The sequence below is a fragment of the Pan troglodytes genome, chromosome 5, assembly GCF_028858775.2.
Source record: "Pan troglodytes isolate AG18354 chromosome 5, NHGRI_mPanTro3-v2.0_pri, whole genome shotgun sequence".
Taxonomy (NCBI): domain Eukaryota; kingdom Metazoa; phylum Chordata; class Mammalia; order Primates; family Hominidae; genus Pan; species Pan troglodytes.
The window spans coordinates 125976196-125996381 of record NC_072403.2 but is presented as its reverse complement, the minus strand read 5'-3'; the positions used below and the strand labels follow the sequence as shown (position 1 = coordinate 125996381).

The following is a 20186-nucleotide window of genomic DNA, read 5'->3' as shown; positions in this document are numbered from 1 at the left end:
CAGTAAATGAAATATACCCTAATAAGTTACCTTTTTTCTTAAGTATATCCACATAGGACCAAGCCTTTTAATGAATTCCTTTAACTGGTAATATATTAGTATTTACAATTTGAAAGTTTTATTCTGTATATTCTGTTGAATAAGGTTAAACAACCTAATATCCAATTATATATATGTATAGAGATACATATTTCATATCTATAAATAATTATCTATTAATTGATGGAATAATTCAGGTGGCAAAAATTTTAAACATTTTGTTTTGTATTACTCAGGAAGAAAAGTAATCAGGAAACTAGAGGAAGCTCTTTTTTCCCCTTTTTATTACACCAAGGAAATTGAGTGCAATGAAGCACATTATTCCTTTCTTTATCAGGTGCGTATTTACATTTGCATTTCTAAATTATTTACCATAAATACATTTTTAACACTAGAAAACCTTAAAATAATAAAGTTCCATTTTTCAGGCTTTGTACAAACATGCAAATGTTAATATGACTAAGGAATATACTTTAAATTACAGAGCATTTTTATTCATTATTCTATTACCCCTGCTGTGATAGTCAGGCCTCCCACCTATGGAATATTAGAGAGCCCCCTAGTGGCACTTATATGCCTATTAAATTTCCAAACGAAGAATAAAGTTAGTTACTTTCCTTACTAACTGCTTGGACCAGTTTTGATACCTAAACATATTTGGTTGACTTTTTTCCCCAATTTTTAAACCCAAGTTGACTTCCCTTTATGTACCACACAAATTGTGCACGTTTATGGCATCAAAAATGTAATAATAACATCATCTCTGGTTATTCAAATGCTCAGTTGCTAAACATCTCTCTTCATTTTTTCTCACCTGGTAACCTTTCCAGTCATCTCAGAAATCATTTGGAGATTCACTGTGAAAAACATTTTTATGGGAAAAAAAAGTCCTACGTTAAATGGTAAAAGCGTACACTTACCCAAATAGATGTTATTTTAATGTTATTGCAGTAAAGAGGCATGTCTTCATTATACTTTCATGTAGCCGGATGAAAAGATATACAAAATGATACCTGAGATGCATTATCACTGAGGCAGCCATCTAACATGTTTGGAACTTTTTAACATTACACTAGTTTATGGTCAAGATTTGATGACAGGCTCAAGGGTGATGTTCCCTTGGACTAGTGAGCAATTTGCAGTATTTTTGATGCTTTTTCCACTGGATACCCACAAAGCCTCTGCCCTTGCCTAAAATTATCCTTCTTAATAGGTGAGTGAACGCTTCCTGAAGGTTTAAAATATATCCATGGAATCTTAAAAGGTAAAGTGAAGGTAGTCTTACAAATGCTGGAAAAGAATGTTCTGCACAGTGAAAATAACTTCAACAGGAATATGGAGATGAAAATAGCATGAATATGCCCCAGGAACTATACTGTAAATGATTAGTATCATTGAAATACAGAGTGAGAGGTAGGAGCATAGGACAGGAGACGTATCCAGAGATGTAACAGGGACCAACTACACTATGGAAGGCTTTGGGGACTACAGTAAGGGTTTTAATTTATCCTAAATACTAGTAGAAAATATTGTAAGATAAACCAGGTTTCTGCTTTAGGAAATTAGTCTGGGAATAGACATGAGGATAAATTAGAGGGGGAATAAGATTCCAAGTCAGAGTGAACATTTGGTCCAAGCAGGAAACGATGAGAGCTGGTAGAGAAAGTTGTCAAAAGTGCCTCTACAGTAAAGTGAGGTCATTTTTGGGCTACTGATGCCCTGGACAACAGTAGAATTAACTGGAGTCTCAGCAAAGGCCTTAGCACCACCCTGCTTCAGTTCAATCGCCTATCAGTGTTGTCTTCTTTGGTTATTTGCCCCTTATCCTTGGTAATTCTGCTGCCTCCCTCCCTCTCCCATATTCATGTGAGCATCTTGTAGCCATCAGCCCTGAAGAAAGGCATGGGTTGTGTAGTTTGAACTTCACTAGTTTGACGGGTATGAAGCAAAGAAAAGAATAACTGGTTGAAAGGTAGGATTTTGGAACATGCAGAGTGGTTAGATGCTAGATGTTGGGCATAAGGGACAGGAAGAAGGCCAGAATGGCTCCAAGGTCTCTGGCATTGCAACTGGGAAGATGGAAGCACTAATCACTGTTTATATAGCCAATAAAAGAGGAGAGCCAAAAGTGAAGTGTATTTGCTTTCTATGCCGTGTTACAAATTCTCACAAAGTTAGCAGCTTAAAACAACATGCATTTATTACCTCATCAATCCTATGGGGCATGAGTTTGGGCATGGCTTAGCTGAGTTCCCTGCTTCAGAGTCTCACAAGACTGCCATCAAGGTGTCACCTACGGCTTGGTTCTCATCTGGAGACTAAACTAAGGGAAGGAGATGTGCTTCCCTGCATGTGGTTGTTGACAGCATTCAGTTTCTAGCAGCTGAAGGTTCACGACAGCTTCCTCCTTCAAAGCCAGCAACAGAGATAGAGAGTCCACAGTAAGCCTACTAGAAGGACCATCTTATGTCATGTATAAAAATCACAACGGTGACATTGCATCACCTTTGCTATGTGGGCTAGACACAAGTCACAGGTTCTGCCCATACTCACGGGAGGAGATTATACAAAAGCATGAATATCAGGGACCAGGGATCACGACAGCCACCCTGTCTATCATAGGAGAACTTTTATAATGTTTACAAAATGTGAAATTACTGAGTGTTTTTACCTCCAACTATTGCTGTAAGGAAATTATATTATACCATAACTTGGATCGTTATTATATAGGCTTAGGATTATTAGAATAAATGTCCCAAGAATAGCTACCATATAGGAGGGAAAAAAGGAATAACTCCATTCTTTCTGATCTTTACCCCCCATTCAGAAGGGTTCCTACATTTCTAACAGGAATTTGTTCTTCAGTGTCTCACATACCTCTGAGAAATCTCAGTTTATGGTTTGGAAACTACCAAAGAGCAAACTCCAAGAATACCTAAAACTAAATAACACTATAACATTGAATTGTTGCTGGTTGCTTTCCTATCCACTGTGAAGTTTGACTTGTTGTAAATATTTAGGGAAGTATCAAAACTAACTTTAAATTCTTTCCTTGTGCACCTCTTCTTGAACTCCCCCGAATAAGTCAAGATTTTTTAAAAACTAGGGCAGTCCTAAAATGGCATATATTATATCCAGTCGTCTTCTAAGTCCTAACAACTCTTTCTTTAAAATATTAATACTGGCTCTACCTCATCCCATTTTTTCTATTTACACAACTTCTCAACACTGGTGCAAGCTGTTACTGTCTTATGTCTGGATAAATCAGCATCACCATCCTATTTGGTATCCTTACTCTACTTTTCCCTTCCCTCTTCTGTCAGAGCTATTCAAGATTGAATTTTTATTATATATAAACAGCTTTGAACATGCAGTTTCTTTTTTCAGTCCTGCATGCTGGTGCTCCGTTTGCTACACTACCATCTACATGCCCATGTCTGCTTTTTTAGAAGGTCTATTATCTAATGTACCTGCCTATTCAATTATATTCCCATTCTTAGCACAAATCATATTTTCTCTTCCAAATAATTTCCTCTTGGCCTCTATACAAAGCAGGCTTGTTTTCGTTTTTTTTATGTCTGCTCAGATTTTACTTCCAGCTTCGGTTGTCCATGCATCTGTCATCATGTCTGCCCTAAGTCATGATGAATAGATACTGCACAATGGGGAGCCCAGGTAAAGAGTAAGAGGAAACCAGATGTATAGAAAAGAAAAGGAGAAAGATGAGATGAACCCATAAGAGAACTCAGAAGGCAAAGCCCATGGCAGAGCCAGAAGGTTGGAAGAAGGTAGGCGAAATGAACAGTAATATCATCAGATTCTAGAAGTCAAAACCAATCCAAGCCTGGTAGGTAAGCCAGGACAAATGTAAATATCAAGGGTGGAGACAAGCAAAGAGGGGCAGACAGAAAACATCCACACACACACACACACACACACACACACAAACAAAAAAAAAAGATACAAGGTCATATGTGAGGATATTCTCAGGCCTTATAGGGATGAATGAGCAAAGAGAACAGGCAGGTGCATATTCATCAGGAGCAGCTTGATTAGAGAGGCCACATTCATCCTGAAAGCCAGGTTCTTTAACAACCCAGTGTACTTCCTGTTCAGGCAGACTGGTGCATGTGGAGGATTACGGTCTTTGAAGCCAGTCAGACATGGGTTCAAATTCCTCTTCCACCATTTGTTAACTGTGTGGCCTTGGACTTGTTATTGAACTTCCACAATCCTGACTTCACTAATCTGTAACATGTGGATCATTCTACCAGTCTCATGGGGTTATAAGAATTAAATGTGATTACATATACTATATGAAATGCCTGACATCGGCCAGGTGCAGTGACTCACGCCTATAATCCCAACACTTTGAGAGGCCGAGGTGGGTGGATCACCTGAGGTCAGGAGTTCGAGACAAGCCTGGCCAACATGGTGAAACCCCATCTCTACTGAAAATACAAAATTAGCAGGGTATAGTGGTATGTGCCTGTAATCCTACTACTCGGGAGGCTGAGGCAGTTGAATCGCTTGAACCCCAGGAGGCAGAGGTTGCAGTAAGCCGAGATCGCACCATTGCACTCCAGCCTGGGCAAAAAGAGTGAAACTCCTTCTCAAAAAAATAAATAAATAAATAAATAAATAAATAAGCCTGACATCTGGCAAGTATACAACATATATGTTGATTTTTATCATTTTATTTTTATTTCTATTTTTCTGTCTGCCAAAACCAAAATGGCTGCCAAGTTGTAGCTATCCTTTTATAAGGTCTGCATGACTTTCTCTAACCTCTTGTGATCCATAAAACCTGCCTCATACATTGTGCCACTTACCACAGAGTGTTCTTTAGGTGTGCTAAGTTTCAGGTTATTCAAGCTAATTTCTTCAATGATATTAAAAGCTCCTTGGGGAGAGATTTCCCAGTGCTGAGCTCATCATACTCAGCCTACACTTGAGATTACAATACATTTCAAGGCCCTGCTTCATTCACCCATTCAGCAGCTATGTATTCAACACCATCTGTGATGTACTGGGGATGAGACAACAAAGAAGACAAGATCAGCTTCCTAGAGGTAGGCATGGGTTATGTCACTAAAGTAAGGGCACTGTCATCTTAAAAATGGAAGGACCCTAAGAGATTATCTAGCCCAGCTCTTTACTTTTACAAAGATGCAACTGAGAATCACAGAAATGACAGTGGCATATAATTTCTTCTCCACTGACCTCTTTTTGGCCTGTTGAATCACTGTCATTTGGAAAAACGAAGAGATAAAAGTCTAGGATGTTTTAACTGAGTGAGAGTTTGAGAGTGGTTTTGCCTTCTGCCATGTCACTGTAAAAGAGGCCACTTATCTCAGACAGCATTGCCAGCAAATGTCCATGGCATAGCCTCCTGCAAGTCTCTACCAGAAAACGCAAGAGTTCTCTGTGGCTGCTATGCTCTGACCTCTTTGCTTGTTCCCCAGTGTGAGAAAAAAAAAAAAATCATCATAGGAAGAAACACAGGTAATTCAGGAAACATGCAAAGATACTTTCGCTTTCTTTGTTGGGAAAGGCCAAAACATGGTGGCTTCTTCCAGCAATCATTCCAGACCACTGCTTAGTACTTTTTTTTTTTTTTTTTGAGATGGAGTCTCGCTCTGTCACCCAGGCTGGGTGCAGTGGCGCAATCTCGGCTCATAGCAAGCTCTGCCTCCCGGGTTCATGCCATTCTCCTGCCTCAGCCTCTGGAGTAGCTGGGACTACAGGTGCCCACCACCATGCCCAGCTAATTTTCTGTATTTTTTTTTTCTTAGTAGAGATGGGGTTTCACCATGTTAGCCAGGATGGTCTCGCTCTCCTGACCTGGTGATCCACCCGCCTCGGCTTCCCAAAGTGCTGGGATTACAGGCATGAGCCACTGCACCCAGCCACTGCTTAGTACATTTAAAATGACACATCTAAGCATTTGTATGTAGGGATGCATTTGAATCAATAATATGAGACTGGCATCTGAAGACTCAGTGGCTTTAATCAAACTGTTTGCTCAACATCCTTCGATACTTGATCCACAAACTTATTTCAAAATTAGAATGCCAACGTGAAGATTAACACCTCCAGTTCAGTGGGGCTAATGAGACATGACTTATTAATCCTACAAGAAAATCTTAATTAGGCACTGGGGCACTGCTTGTTTCATTGTTAAATACTACCCAATCCCCAAAGAATTGGAAAATAAATAGGGACTAAAATAGAAAGGAGTGTTATAATTAGGCCCCCTGAAATGAAAGAAATAGTTTTTTTCTCCCCACAGAAAGTATTTGTCACTTTTTTCCCTAAATTACCCAGTATTAGCATTTGTAATAAAAGTTTGATACAAACATTCCTGAAATAGCTAGACATGTGAACACCAGAGAACAGTGAGAGTCTGATGCACCAGAACTCTGCTAAGAGGGCAATTGTACTGCTGAGTTTCAGCTGCAGCAAAACTCAGGTCACCGTCCACGTTAATTAGCAAGATAACTTCATTATTTACTTCTTGTTCATTTAATAGGCTCTTCCATTAAGATACACTCATTTTTAACACTAAGGATTTCGTGATGCAAGTTGAAAAGGAATTGCTTCACTTTATTTTGTTGGCATTTTTTTCCAAACTATCCATAGTACCCAAAAAGGAAATGGGAGAAGGGAGGGCTGCAGCACAAGGGAATAGCAGACATTACCCAAGCTTCCTAAAACTGAAAAGCTGGAACATAGCATACCCATAGTAACACTCATGACCAACAAGTTTTCCATAACATTTGGTGTTCTAAAATTTGTTTTCATCAGTGGATTAAAGATAAGTGCAGAAAAGAAGAAAGAAGGACAGAGAAGAGGGAGGAGGGAGGAGGGGGTAGGGAAAGTGGGAGAGAATCTTTGTGACATTCATTTACTACTTCAGAATAAGTCACCTTGTTAAGTTACAGCCAGAAAAAAATATCACTGGCATTCGAGACACAATTTGTTACAAAGTATACTAATAAACCAGATTGCCAAATTATGTCAGTCACATCTAAATAACAACAAGCAAATTGCCTTACACAGATGGAGAATGTGTAAGGTGCATAGATTTCCTGTGAGGCAACCTCAACTAAGACTTATTGATTAATGTTGTCCTACTTGTTTATTCTGTTTAAAAGCACGGACTGCATTATTTTCGCCTTCCATTAAAGCCTAAGCCCCACATTTCAAAATCTTCAAGCTTTAAATAAAGTTTCCTTATCTTTGGCAGAGGGTTCATGGCCACATGTACAGGGTTCTCAAAGAAATGTCAGTGACTACCTCCCCAACGCCAGAGCTTCAGAAATGCAAGAGTACCCCCAACTAAAGTTTTGGGAAGCCAGTTTAACAATTATTCCGATTATTGTTATATTGGATAAAGCTATTAAAAGAAACGTTTTCTTTCCATGTATACTAAACCATCAAAATTGTTTTTGAAGAGAATAAAGAATAAGAAATTATCTGGGGAGACTGAGATCATGAGATTGCCCAACGGCTTCTCCGTTCAGTGGCCACAAATTATACCCCTTGCCTTGGCATAATGAATCTGTGCTCTTATCCAATACAATTAATAATGAGAAGCAATCAGAGAAGCAATCATAATATTTGAAAATAATATAGAAGACACATACAGCTCCAACATTTCTTAGCTATGTGACGTTTGATCAGTTTAAGTTAACTTCTTTGAGTCTTTGGCTCCACATTTCAAAGTGGAAGCGCTAATAAAAACTAATAAGTTTGCTTTGAAAATTTGATGATATAGAATACATAAGACAGGTGCTCTGTAAAATATCAAGCAACAAATAAATGTATGAAAGGGACCAGGACACGAAAGGATAGGGGATCAATGAAAATCCATCACTGATAATTAGGAAAATTATTGAAAACACATATATACTCTTCTGCACAGAAAAATGCCAGCAAGATCAGCACTGACCAACTTGGAGAGGGTCATTCAAAAAGGAAGGAAAGGTGTAATTAACTATTGTGAATCCACATATGCCTAGATGCCATTGCCAGAAAAACTGTTAAATGGCTAATTTAATGGTTGGCTGAAATTCTGTTTTAAATATAGCTCCCCATTGCTTCCCAACTGTCCTTCCCCTCTCTACATGGTAGAATGAAAATACTACTATTCTGAGAATCAGGGGCTATGTAGCCTAGTTTGAGTTCACCAGATGTGTTTACTTTGCACTGATCATTCATTCATTCATTCAGCCAATGTTTATTGACCTCTTAAGTATCAGGTCCTGTACTTACCACAGGAGACAGAGCAGTATACTTCTCACGTGCCTTCCTATCTAGCAGGGGTCTCTTAACTTCTCCAGCCTCAGCTCCTTCATCTGTAAGAAGAGGGAAATGAGTGCAGTGCTCTCTACAGTATCTTCCAGCCCTAATGTTCTCAGTGTTGACTCTCTCTGAAGATTTTCATTCTTTATTCTTCTCTGAGGACCTACATAATCTTGCTGAGTCTTTCCCTATTCATTAAATTATGAAATGTTGAGTCTGTATATATATTTACATACATGAATATGTATATATATACACACATATCTGTATATAGCCTATAACATTTTCTAAATAGAATTTCTCCCTTCAATTTATGTATTGCACATTTTTGAGAGTTATTGAGGGAAGTCACTGTGCTATTTGTGGAGGCATATGCAGATAGGTGTATCAAATAGTCCCTATCTTCTAAGTACTTATAATGTAATAGATGAGACAAGATAAATATACAATAAATACACATCAGAATCCTTCCTTTAGAAGAAATCCCTTTCCATTAGTGGGATCAGAGGAGGTTTCTTCCAGTCAGTGAAGCTAAAGTGAGCTTGGAGGAGAGGATAAGATATTGATAAGAAAAATTAAAAAAAAAAAAAGAGAGAAGATCATCCAGGAAATAGTATAGGCAGAAGAAAAGAATAAGAAAGCACAGAGTCTCTGAAAAAATACTGGCCATGGTGGACATTTCATATGTGGGATATGAGGTTGAGACAAGTAGAGGAGATTACCGCCAGATGTGAATTACAGCACAAAATTCAGGTGCTGGGATTTTATGCTGTAGGCTAGCACATCCCAGTAGAGTATAATACAAGCCACAAATGCAAACCACATATGTAATTTACAATTTTAGAAACCTCATTAGAAAAAGTAAAAAGAAATGGGAAATTAATTTCAGTGATAAATTTTCTTTACCCAATATAGGCATCACAACATAAAATCAATATATTTGACATTCTTTTTTTCATACTATGTCTTTGAAATCCAGTGGACATTTAACACTTTTGGTACATCTCAAGCTGTGCTCATGGCTAGGGGCTAGTGACTACCATATTAGACCATGCAGTTCTAGGCTATGGAAAGTTATTACGGGGTTTTAGAGGGAGAGTTGTTTAGTAAAAGCAACTTTTAGGCAGCTGAATGAGGCTTTTGTATGTAGATGTGTATCAGATTGTAAGGATGTTATAGCACAGGACAGAGAGATGAACCTGTTGAAATCATCTGGTTTTGAAGCGTGGTGGTCGACTCACAGATTATGAAAACTTGGGAGAAACATTGAGGCTACACAATCCAATTAAAGAGAAAGTAGTGAGCAATATGCTGACTCATACATTTAAAAAAATAGAACTATTCTTTTGCATAGAACTATTTTTTACACCTGATTATTTTGTTTATCTCACTGGGCCTGAGCCACATTAGGTTCACTCAATTCCACAAACAAGGATCAAACATCTAATAATGAACTGCACCAGGCTTTGGGGATTCATAGATGTACAGGCCATTGTTCTTAATGTCAGTAACTTAATGTCATGGCAATTACACAACAGAGGGCAAAAGCTATTTTGAAGCCTTTGGAAACACAAAATAGGAACTATCCAATTCTGCCTGGAAAAATCAAGAAATGGGGCAAGTGACACCTGAGCTGAATATTGAACGATAACTACAATTTCTACAGGTGGAAATGGAAGAACGGGCATCATGCAGGGAAGGAAGAACAATGCTGGAAATTTGGAAAGTACCTGGCATGTCTGGGCAACAACAAATATCTCCCAAATTTAGGGTCTGTGTGGACATTTATCAGAAATGAAGCCAGAAAGGCAATTAAGGGTGAATTGGAGGAAGAGGGAGGTCAACATGTAGCTAAAAGCAAAGTGGCTCCACTTTGCCGCAGAGACCTAGAGCCTCATCAAGGCAAGAGGGCACTTCCAGAGCCCACAGGTGAGCACTGAAGAACATGGCTTTAACCTGAGAAAAGACAGAGAGGAGTCAGCTTCTGTGAGAGTAATGTGAAGACAATAGTTTACAGATTACAACCCAGAACACTGACTTGGTGTCAGATATAATGATCTGCCTTTTCACCAAAAAGTATTTGACATTTCACTAAATTGACCTTTGCTTGCCAATAGCAAACTCAATTGCATTATCTTCTCTGTTCAAAGTTTAATAGTATAGTCATAGGCACAATGTATCTCTTGAAGGTGAGCTTTTGTTGTTTGGCATTCTGTATTCCCTGAACAAAAAGCTTCAAGAAAAAATCACTAGTTTTGTTTTTTCTTAAAGCTACAGGTGATAGAGAAATATGCCTGCATTAGTTTTCTATTGTTGCATAACAAATGCCCACCACCATGGAAACTTAACATCCATTTATTAGCACATAGTTCTTTAGGTCAGAAATCCAGGTAGGCTCAACTGGATTCTCTGCTGAGCATCTCACAAGGCTGAAATCAAGCTGTCAGGTGGATTGTGCTCTCGTCTGGAGATGACTCTCGGGAAGAATCTGCTTCCAAGTTCATTCTTGTGGTTGGCAGAATCCAGTTCCTTGTGGTTGTAGGAATGAGGTCCCGGTTTTCTTGCTGGCTATTGACTAGGGGTCACAGCTCCTAGAGGCTGCTTTCCAAATCCTTGCATCTTCAAACTAGCAACACTATGTTAATCCTTCTCTTGCTTGGAATCTAATCACTCCTTCTGCTACTTGCTAGAGAAAATACTCTCCTGTTAAAGGGCTTATCTGATTAAATTAGACCCACCTAGTGATCTCCCTATCTTAAGTTCAGCTGATTAGTAACATTAATTACAATCTGCAAAATCTTTTGCCTTGTAAATGTACTGCAATCATAGTAGTAACACCAAGACAAAGGTTATGGGAGCCATGTACAATTCCACACTCCCTTTAATAGCATGTCAGAGTACCTTTCAAATAGAACCGTTTTTTTTTTCCTGTAAACTGAAAGAAGCATTTGTTGCTAAAAATGAAACAAAAACAAAATAAAATCTTTGAATGTCCATGAAAGAACAGATATAGAAGTTTTTCCTCTAAGTGGCTGATTAAATGGGGGGGGGGGTGCAATGAATTTATATGAATTTAAGAGAAAATGAATAAAATAAAAGCAATTTTTATTTCTGATAGTATGGTAGAATAGGTACCCTATATCATTTATATCACCCTCACTGTTGAAATAACTAAAATATATGATGAAATATTTAAAATATATGTCTAAATCTATAAATATAAAACTATATCTATGAGGCTGCTTGAAAGTAAGGAGTGAACAGATCCCTAACATAAAATAAAAAGAGAACACCCAATTGGTAAGCAAGTTATCAAGTGGCTATTGCTGTGAGAATTTTTGCTAAACCCTAGAATTCTTTGGCTTCCATTCTGATGGTTTTGTGGGACCAGCTGTGAGATACAGCCTAGGTGTTGGTCAGTGCAGGGAATCTAACAGGAGGCATTCATAAAAACAGTATTCTAGAGAGCTATACTGCCAATGTAAGAATGAACTTGCAATGAACTCTGATATTTCACAAGCAAATTGATTTTGGCATAGTGTGAGAGAATGGAATTCTCTGAGGATTCATAATCCCAAATTGGTCTTTGCTTGAGTTTGGGTTCTGATTCATCCTGCATGTGTGGTCCATAAAACCTCGAGCATGATCCCAGACGACCATGTCCTTAGGTGACTAGTAGAAAAAAATGTGTAACTTCTTCGAAAGAACTCAACTTCAGCCCAGGATTCAAGATACCAAAATAAAGTTTCTTATAAAATGAACAGTCAAGAGTGAAGTATCACAAAACAGTAAAAGAAGTAAGGCACTGTGAGTAAAATGACAGACCACAAAATCCTCATATAATAGAATTTTTGACATGGAATATAAAACAGTTATGTTTAAAGAAATTTTCTCACTTTGGGAGGCCGAGGCAGGCAAATCACGAGGTCAGGAGATTGAGGCCATCCTGGCCAACATGGTGAAACCCTGTCTCTACTAAAATACAAAAAATTAGCCAGGGGTGGTGGTGCGCACCTGTAGTCCCAGCTACTTAGGAGGTTGAGGCAGGGGAATCGCTTGAACCCGGGAGGCAGAGGTTGCAGTGAGCCGAGATCACACCACTGAACTCCAGCCTGGCAGCAGAGGGAGACTCCGTCTCAAAAAAAAAAAAAAGAAAAAAAGAAAAGAAAAGAAAAGAAAAAAGAAATTTTCTAAGAGTTTGAAAATATGCTTAAGTTTGCTGCTGCCACTGGAGCCACTCCAATTGCTGGCCTCTTCACGCCTGGAACCTTCACTAACCAAATCCAGGCAGCCTTCCAGGAGCCACGGCTTCTTGTGGTTACTGACCCCAGGGCTGACCATCAGCCTCTCATTAAGGCATCTTATGTTAACCTACCTAGCATTGCTCTGTAACAATTCTCCTCTGCACTATGTGGACTTTGCCATCCCGTGCAACAACGAGGGAGCTCACTCAGCGGGTGTGATGTGGTGGACGCAGGCTCGGGAAGTTCTGCGCATGCGTGGCACCATTTCCCGTGAATACCCGCGGGAGGTCATGCCTGATCTCTACTTCCACAGAGATCCTGAAGAAACTGAAAAAGAAGAGCAGGCTGCTGCTGAAAATGCTGTGACCGAGGAGGAATTTCAGGGTGAATGGACTGATTCAGCTCCTGAGTTCACTGCTACTCAGCCTGAGATTGCAGACTGGTCTGAAGGTGTGCAGGTGCCCTCTGTGACTATTCAGCAGTTCCCTACTGAATACTGGAGTGCTCAGCCTGCCACGGAAGACTGGTCTGCAGCTCCCATTGCTCAGGCCACTGAATGGATAGGAGCAACCACTTAATGGTCTTAAGCTGTTCTTGCATGTGTTCTTAAGCAACATGGAAATAAGGTTGATGGGAAATAAACATCAGTTTCTAAAAAAAAAGAAAAGAAAAGAAAATATGATCAGGGAACCTGAGACCATAAAAAAAGACCAAGTGTTTGTACAATATAAGATTCTGCAAAGTAATATATAATAATTAAAAATTATAATGAAATGGATAATACCATTCAACATATTAGATGTAATGAAGATAGTGAACTGGCAGATCAATCCTAAGAAACAAACTAGAATGCAGTCCAGAGAGATGAAAATATAGAAAACATGAAACATAGGTTATTACAGAGGCCAGTGTAAGAAGGTTTAGCATACATCTAATCAGAGTTTCAGGCGGAGATAATAGAGATAATGGAGAAGAGGAATACTCAATGGGGTGACAAGAATTTCCCCAAATTTTTAAAAGATGCAGTCTTAGAAATGGGAAACCTAGTGGATCCCAAACAAGATAAATGAAAAGATTTCTACACCAAGACATATTAAAGAAAAGCTATAGAACACCAAAGTAAAAGAGAAGATCTTAAAAGTGGAAAAAGTGAAAAGAGAGATTGCTTTCAAAGTATGAATAGTTAGCCTGATTATAAACTGCCTGTTTGAGATGTAAATCTTCTACCACCCAGAACTGTCTCCTTAATGACCTGGAGCTGTCTCTTTGACCTCAAAGGAGGTAGTGTGAGTTCCACCGATCCCCAACCCCCACTCCCCCACTCCCATCCCGTCTCCTGTCTTCTTACCTCCCTCTTGTTCTTTTGCCTCCCAGGCTCCTTGGGAGGGTAAGGGAAGAATTTTGTTAGGTGCCTTACCTAATTTGTAAAACTGCCTCCTGTCCTGGAGGTACGAAGTTTGTTTCTTCTCCATATAAGTGCCAATTAATAAACCAGATGGCCTGATTACATTGACCAAGCCCCTTCTTGTTTTTGTAATTTTCCATTTCCCTCACTCTGTTGGACCTGCCACTGGTTTCTCCTTCCCTGTTTCATCAGTCTCTCTTTAAACCACCATCACCTCTACACAGTTGGAGTCGAGCTCAGTTTTATACTTGTTATAAATAAAGTTTCCGTGCCGCAAAAGAAATAGCACTTGAATGTAAAATTTTCTTTTTAATTCTCAGCAAGGCAATGTACTTCTATAGAAGGGTGTGCCCTTACAGATGGAGCAATGGTGAGTGCACCCTTGGACAAGGGAGGGGAAGGGGTTCTTATCCCTGACACACGTGGCCCCTGCTGCTGTGTTGTTCCCCTGTTGGCTAGGGTTAGACCGCACAGGCTAAACTAATTCCAACTGGCTAATTTAAAGAGAATGACGGGGTAAGGTTTGGCAGGAAAAATGGTTATGACAGAGCAGGTAATTGGAATGAGTCAGGGTGGAGCAGGTAATCGAAAAAGGTTGCTTTCCGAGGAAGTTAAGTTTAAAAGTAGAAGGCAAAGAATTGAACATACTGACATATTGATTATTTGAAGAGAAATTTAGAACTCATAGCTAACATACTGAAGTCTCTCTCTACTACTGCAGTAGTATTACTGAATAGAAGCTGTCTTTATCACCTTTAACTAGAGTCTAGCTTTGTTTTTCTTTAACACCGCTCAATAAATGCGAACTTTATTCTGATATCTCAATGCATTTCCCTGGTCCCCGTGAAGGTGTTTTGCCTCCTGGATGCTGACTCTTCTTTACAAGTTTGTGTCTTATATATTTTGGAGGCAATTACTAACCTAAGAGGTCTTTACTGAACACTAAATGACTTAAAATCCAGTTGAGAAAAAGAGAGTCAGATTAATTTTTTGAGGAGAAAATTTTAGTAACTTAACTCTTTTAAAACCAGCTTCAACTCACCACTAGTCTCAACAGCTGATCATTAGGATAATATTTCAAGAATTAGTTCATCCTAATGATGAAAACAGCTCAAAGAAAGAAGTCCTACATATTTTTGCCTTTGGGAATGAGAAGAAATTAAGGAAAATATTTCTGCATTTGGTTTGAAACGTCACAATTTTTGTTTGCTGAATGGAAGGAAATTCTACTTCTGGCAGAAGGAAAATGAAAGAGCTGAGATGCAAGAAGCAATAGTGCGACAGAAATTAGATTAGTGGTTGCCAAGGGCTGGGAGGGAAAAATGGAGAAATGGGGTAGACTGCTAAGGGGTACAGTGTTTTTTTGGGGGGTGATGAAAACGTAAATGTAAAGTTAATTATGGTGATGATTGCACAATACTGTGAATATATTAAAATGTAGGTACACTTTTAAATAGGTGAGTTGCATGTGAATTATATCTCAATAAAGCTGAGACCAATAAAAAAGGAATAGTGAGCGATGGTATTGATAAATGTGGATAAATCTAAAACAAATATTATCTAAAACAGCAATAAAAATAATGTCCCATATAGGGAGATTTGGAGAATCAGTCTATAATGAAATTTCTGACTAAAAAATGTACATATTAGTGTGGAGGAGATATTAGAACTGGTGTACTAATTCTACTGTTGTCATTCTCAGAAATTATTCAAGCAACTAGTTTATCTCCTCTTTTGCTAGCCTTGATGAATCTACTATAATCCTTCTCATCCCAGCATGATATTTTATGAGAGGAACCGTTGCTCCATCCAGAGAGAGTAAGACTATTAACAACTGTAAATTTCAAATTATTTGACACCTCTTTCATTTCTTCTAAGTTCTATACTTTTACAAAAATTACTTCAGCTCTCTTTTAAAATTTGTGCTTACCTTGTTTTACTGTGCCTCACTTTATTCTGCTTCACAGATACTGCTTTTTTTTTTTTTAATTAAAGATGTGTTGCAACCCTGCATTGAGCAAGTCTGCCAGCAGCATTTCTCCAAAGGCATGTGCTCATTTCGTGTCCCTGTGCCACATTTGGGTAATTCCCTCAGTATTTTAAACTTTTTCATTATTATATCTGTTATGGTGATCTGTGATCAGTGATCTTTGATGTTACTACTGTAATTGTTTCGGGCACCATAAACTACACCCACATAAGACAGCGGACTTGATCAATAAGTGTGTGTGCTGTCTGCTCCACCAACCAGCTGTTCTTGTCTTTCTTCCTCTCCTCAGGCCTCCCTATTCCCTGAGACACAACAATATTGCAAGCAGACCAGTAAATAGTCCTACAATGGCCTCTAAGTGTTCAAGATAGAGTCACACATCTCTCATTTTATTTTTTATTACTTTTGTTGTAATTTCAACTTTTATTTTAGATTCATGGGGTACATGTGCAAGTTTGTTACCTGGGTACATTGTACCCTGAGGTCTAGGGTACAAATGGTACCATCACCCAGGTACTGACCATAATACCCAATAGTTAGTTTTTCAGTCCTTGCCCCTTCTCTCCCTCCTACCTCTAGTAGTCTGCAGTGTCTATTGTTCCTATGTTTATGTCCATGGGTGCTCAATGTTTAGCTCCCACTTATAAGTGAGACATGCGGTATTTGGTTTTCTATTCCTGCATTAAGTCAGTTAGGATAATGGCCTCCAGCTGCACCCAAATTGCTGCAAAGAACATGGTTTCATTTTTTATGGCTGCATACTATTCCATAGTGTATATGCACCACATTTTCTTTATCCAGTCCACCACTGATGGGCACCTAGGTTGATTCCATGTCTTTGCTATTGTGAATAGTGCTGCAATAAACATGTGAGTACACATTTCTTTTGGTAGAACAATTTAATTTCTTTTGGATACGTACTCAGTAATGGGATTGCTGGGTCAAATGGTAGTTCTGTTTTATGTTCTGTGATGCCTCTCACTTTAAATAAAAAGCATTTTAAACATATGTGTAAATATCACATCTGTTCACAGCATTGTTTATTGAATGTGTTTAAGCTTACTGTTGAGACCTACTGTTTATTTAAAAAGGCTCCTTTCAAAAGATTACTGTTCACTGACAGTAATCTTGGGTGACCTAATCACCCAAGAGTCCTGATGGAGATGTACAAGGAGATTAATGTTGCTTTCATGCCTTCTATTACAATATCCATTCTACAGTACATGGATCAAGGAGTAATTTCAACTTTCGAGTCTTATTATTTAAGAATTACATTGCAGGCCGAGCATGGTGGCTCACGCCTATAATCCCAGCACTTTGGAAGGCTGGGGCGGGTGGATCACCTAAGGTCGGAAGTTCAAGACCAGCCTGACCAACATGGAGAAACCCTATCTCTACTAAAAAAAACACAAAATTAGCCAGGCATGGTGGCACATGCCTGTAATCCCAGCTATTTGGGAGGCTAAGGCAGGAGAATCGCTTGAACCCAGGAGGTAGGTGGAGGTTGCGGTGAGCTGAGATCGCACCATTGCACTCCAGCCTGGGCAACAAGAGCCAAAACTCCGTCTCAAAAAAGAAAAGAAAAGAAAAGAAATATATTTCCTAAGGCTATAGCTCCCATTGTGATTCCTCTCATAGATCTGAGCAAAGCAAATTGAACACCTTCTGGAAAAGATTCACCATTCTAGCTGCTATTAAGAACTTCTGTGATTCATGAAAGGTGGTCAAATTATTGACCTTAACAGATGTTTGGCAGATATGGATATCAACCCTCATGAATGACTTTGGGAACTTCAAGACTTCAGTGGAGGAAGTAACTGCAGACATGGTAGAAATAGCAAGAGAATTAGTGGAATCTGAAGATGTGACTGAATTGCTGCAATCTCATGATCAAACTTGAAAGGATGAGGAGTTGCTTCTTATGGCTGAGCAAAGAAAATGGCTTCTTGAAATGGAATTTACTCCTGGTGAGGATGCTGTGAACATTGTTGAGATGACAACAGTGGGTTTAGAATATTACATAAACTTCATTGATAAAATAGAGACACATTTTGAGAGGACACACTCCAATTTTGAAATAAATTCTACTGTGGTTAAAATGCTGTCAAACAATATTGCATCCCACCGAAAACTCTTTCATAAAAAGAAGAGTCAATCAATGTGGCAAATCATTGTTGTCTTAATTTAAGAAATTGCCACAGCTACCCCAATTTTGATCAACCACCACCCTGGTTAGCAGCCATCAACATCGAAGCAAGACCCTCCATCAACAAAAAGATTACAACTCACTGAAGGCCCAGCTGATCATTAGCATTTTTTTAGCAATACAATATTTTAAAATTAAGGCATGTACATTGCTTTTTAAAACATAATGCTATTACACACTTAATAGACTACAATATAGTGTAAACATAACTTTTATATGCTTGGGAAACCAAATGATCTGTGTGACTCACTTTACTGCAATTTTCGCTTTATTGAAGTGCTCTGAAACCAAATCCATGACATCTCCAAGGTGTGCCTATACTACTCAAGGATTAGATTTGCACTAATGAATGCATATCCAGTCCTAGAACCAAATAATGACAAATCTTCATAGAAAGGGGATGAATTTACCCAGCACAAACACTGAAGGTCAATACAGCTAGACTGTATTTTGAACTCTGCTATTTATAGGTGCTAGGTAGACTGGGGCACCACACTTTAATGAGGTCTTGGCTTCCTCATCTATAGAATGGAGAATAAAATATCTTGTGTCCCTTATATTTTTGTTGTGGAAGTCCAATAAAATGTTTAAACTTGTGCTTTAAAAACTGAAAAAGCACTATACAAATGGATAGTATCTTGAAAACTGTGTGTTTGCCGGGCATGGTGGCTCACGCCTGTAATCCCAGCACTTTGGGAGGCCAAGGGGAGGTCAGGAGTTCGAGACCAGCCTGGCCAACATGGTGAAACCCTGTCTCTACTAAAAAAAATACCAAAATTAGCTGGGCTTGGTGGTGCATGCCTGTAGTTCCAGCTACTCATGAGGCTGAGGCAGGAGAATTGCTTGAACCTGGGAGGCAGAGGTTGCAGTGAGCAGATATCGCACCAATGCACTCCAGCCTGGGTGACAGAGTAAGACCCCGTCTCAGAAAAAAAAAGAAATAGAAAAAGAAAACTGTATGTTTATGTTTCTTAAGTGAACAGTGGGTTATCTGTCTCTAAAGTTTTCAGGAGGTTATACTTACATGAATTTGCTAAAATTTTATATCAAACATGTTAAATTTTTGGATCTAACTTGGTAATTTGAATATGATACATTCATATTTCTGCACAGTCTGCTAATGGTTTAATTCTTCACATAAAATATTTAATGTTAAAAATCAGCATTCATCATCAGTCATTATGAAAGAAATACATGGCATAGTGTTATGGAAATTAAAAAGGAGAAAAAAGTCACTGCAGAGAGAGGATAATGAAAATTACAATGAAATGAAGCTTGATGATAAAAATACCATTATACTTTTCATGTATCTATGGCATTAAAAGCCATTTATATATACATTTCTTTGGTCTTCATTAAAAACAAAAACAAAACTTGAGGTAAATAAAATTTAAAAGTTGGCTTTCTGTCTGGTAGTGAATACTACCTTTGATTTTAAAATAGATACCTTCAACTGTTAACAGATATGACAAGTAGAACTCATATTACTATAAAACTGATATTTGCTACATGGAGCAGAGGGAGGAGCTTAATCCAGTTAACTGGAACTCTTTAACTGCAGGAGCCTATATCACTAGAATGATGTTTGGACCATGTATATTAACTTAATTAACTATAATTGTTACCTCTCCAACTCACACTTTTCTATATAAATGCAAGATTAAAGAAGGAAGGATTCTGCTTCTGAGCTCCCTAGCAGGTCAAATTTACTAAACTAACAACTGTTTAATGCAGTGAAAAGAAATTTGGGGGAAGAGTGGATAAACATTAGTTTATCCCTTCTATAAATATTAGTTACCTATACCAGTGAGATACTGGGATTAAGAGTAATTGGGATTCCAGGCCCAAACAAAATTCAGTTCCCATATTTTTTCTTAAGACATCATTCTACTAAATGAGACCCCTGAGCAGAAGCAGAATTAACTGGCTCCTTTTAAGTTTGGTAATTACAAATGCAAAATGAGTATCCTCCTGCAGACAGAGCCAGAGGACTAC

At 38.5% G+C, this 20186-nt stretch overlaps 1 protein-coding gene and 1 pseudogene across 6 annotated transcripts in view; both read left to right on the top strand.

Moving 5' to 3' along the window:
- Nucleotides 1–20186, top strand: part of HS3ST5 (heparan sulfate-glucosamine 3-sulfotransferase 5) — a 286511-nt gene that overhangs the window by 244794 nt on the left and 21531 nt on the right. The gene's annotated exons all lie outside the window — the stretch shown is intronic.
- LOC134810356 (small ribosomal subunit protein uS2-like) lies at nucleotides 12453–13275 on the top strand (annotated as a pseudogene).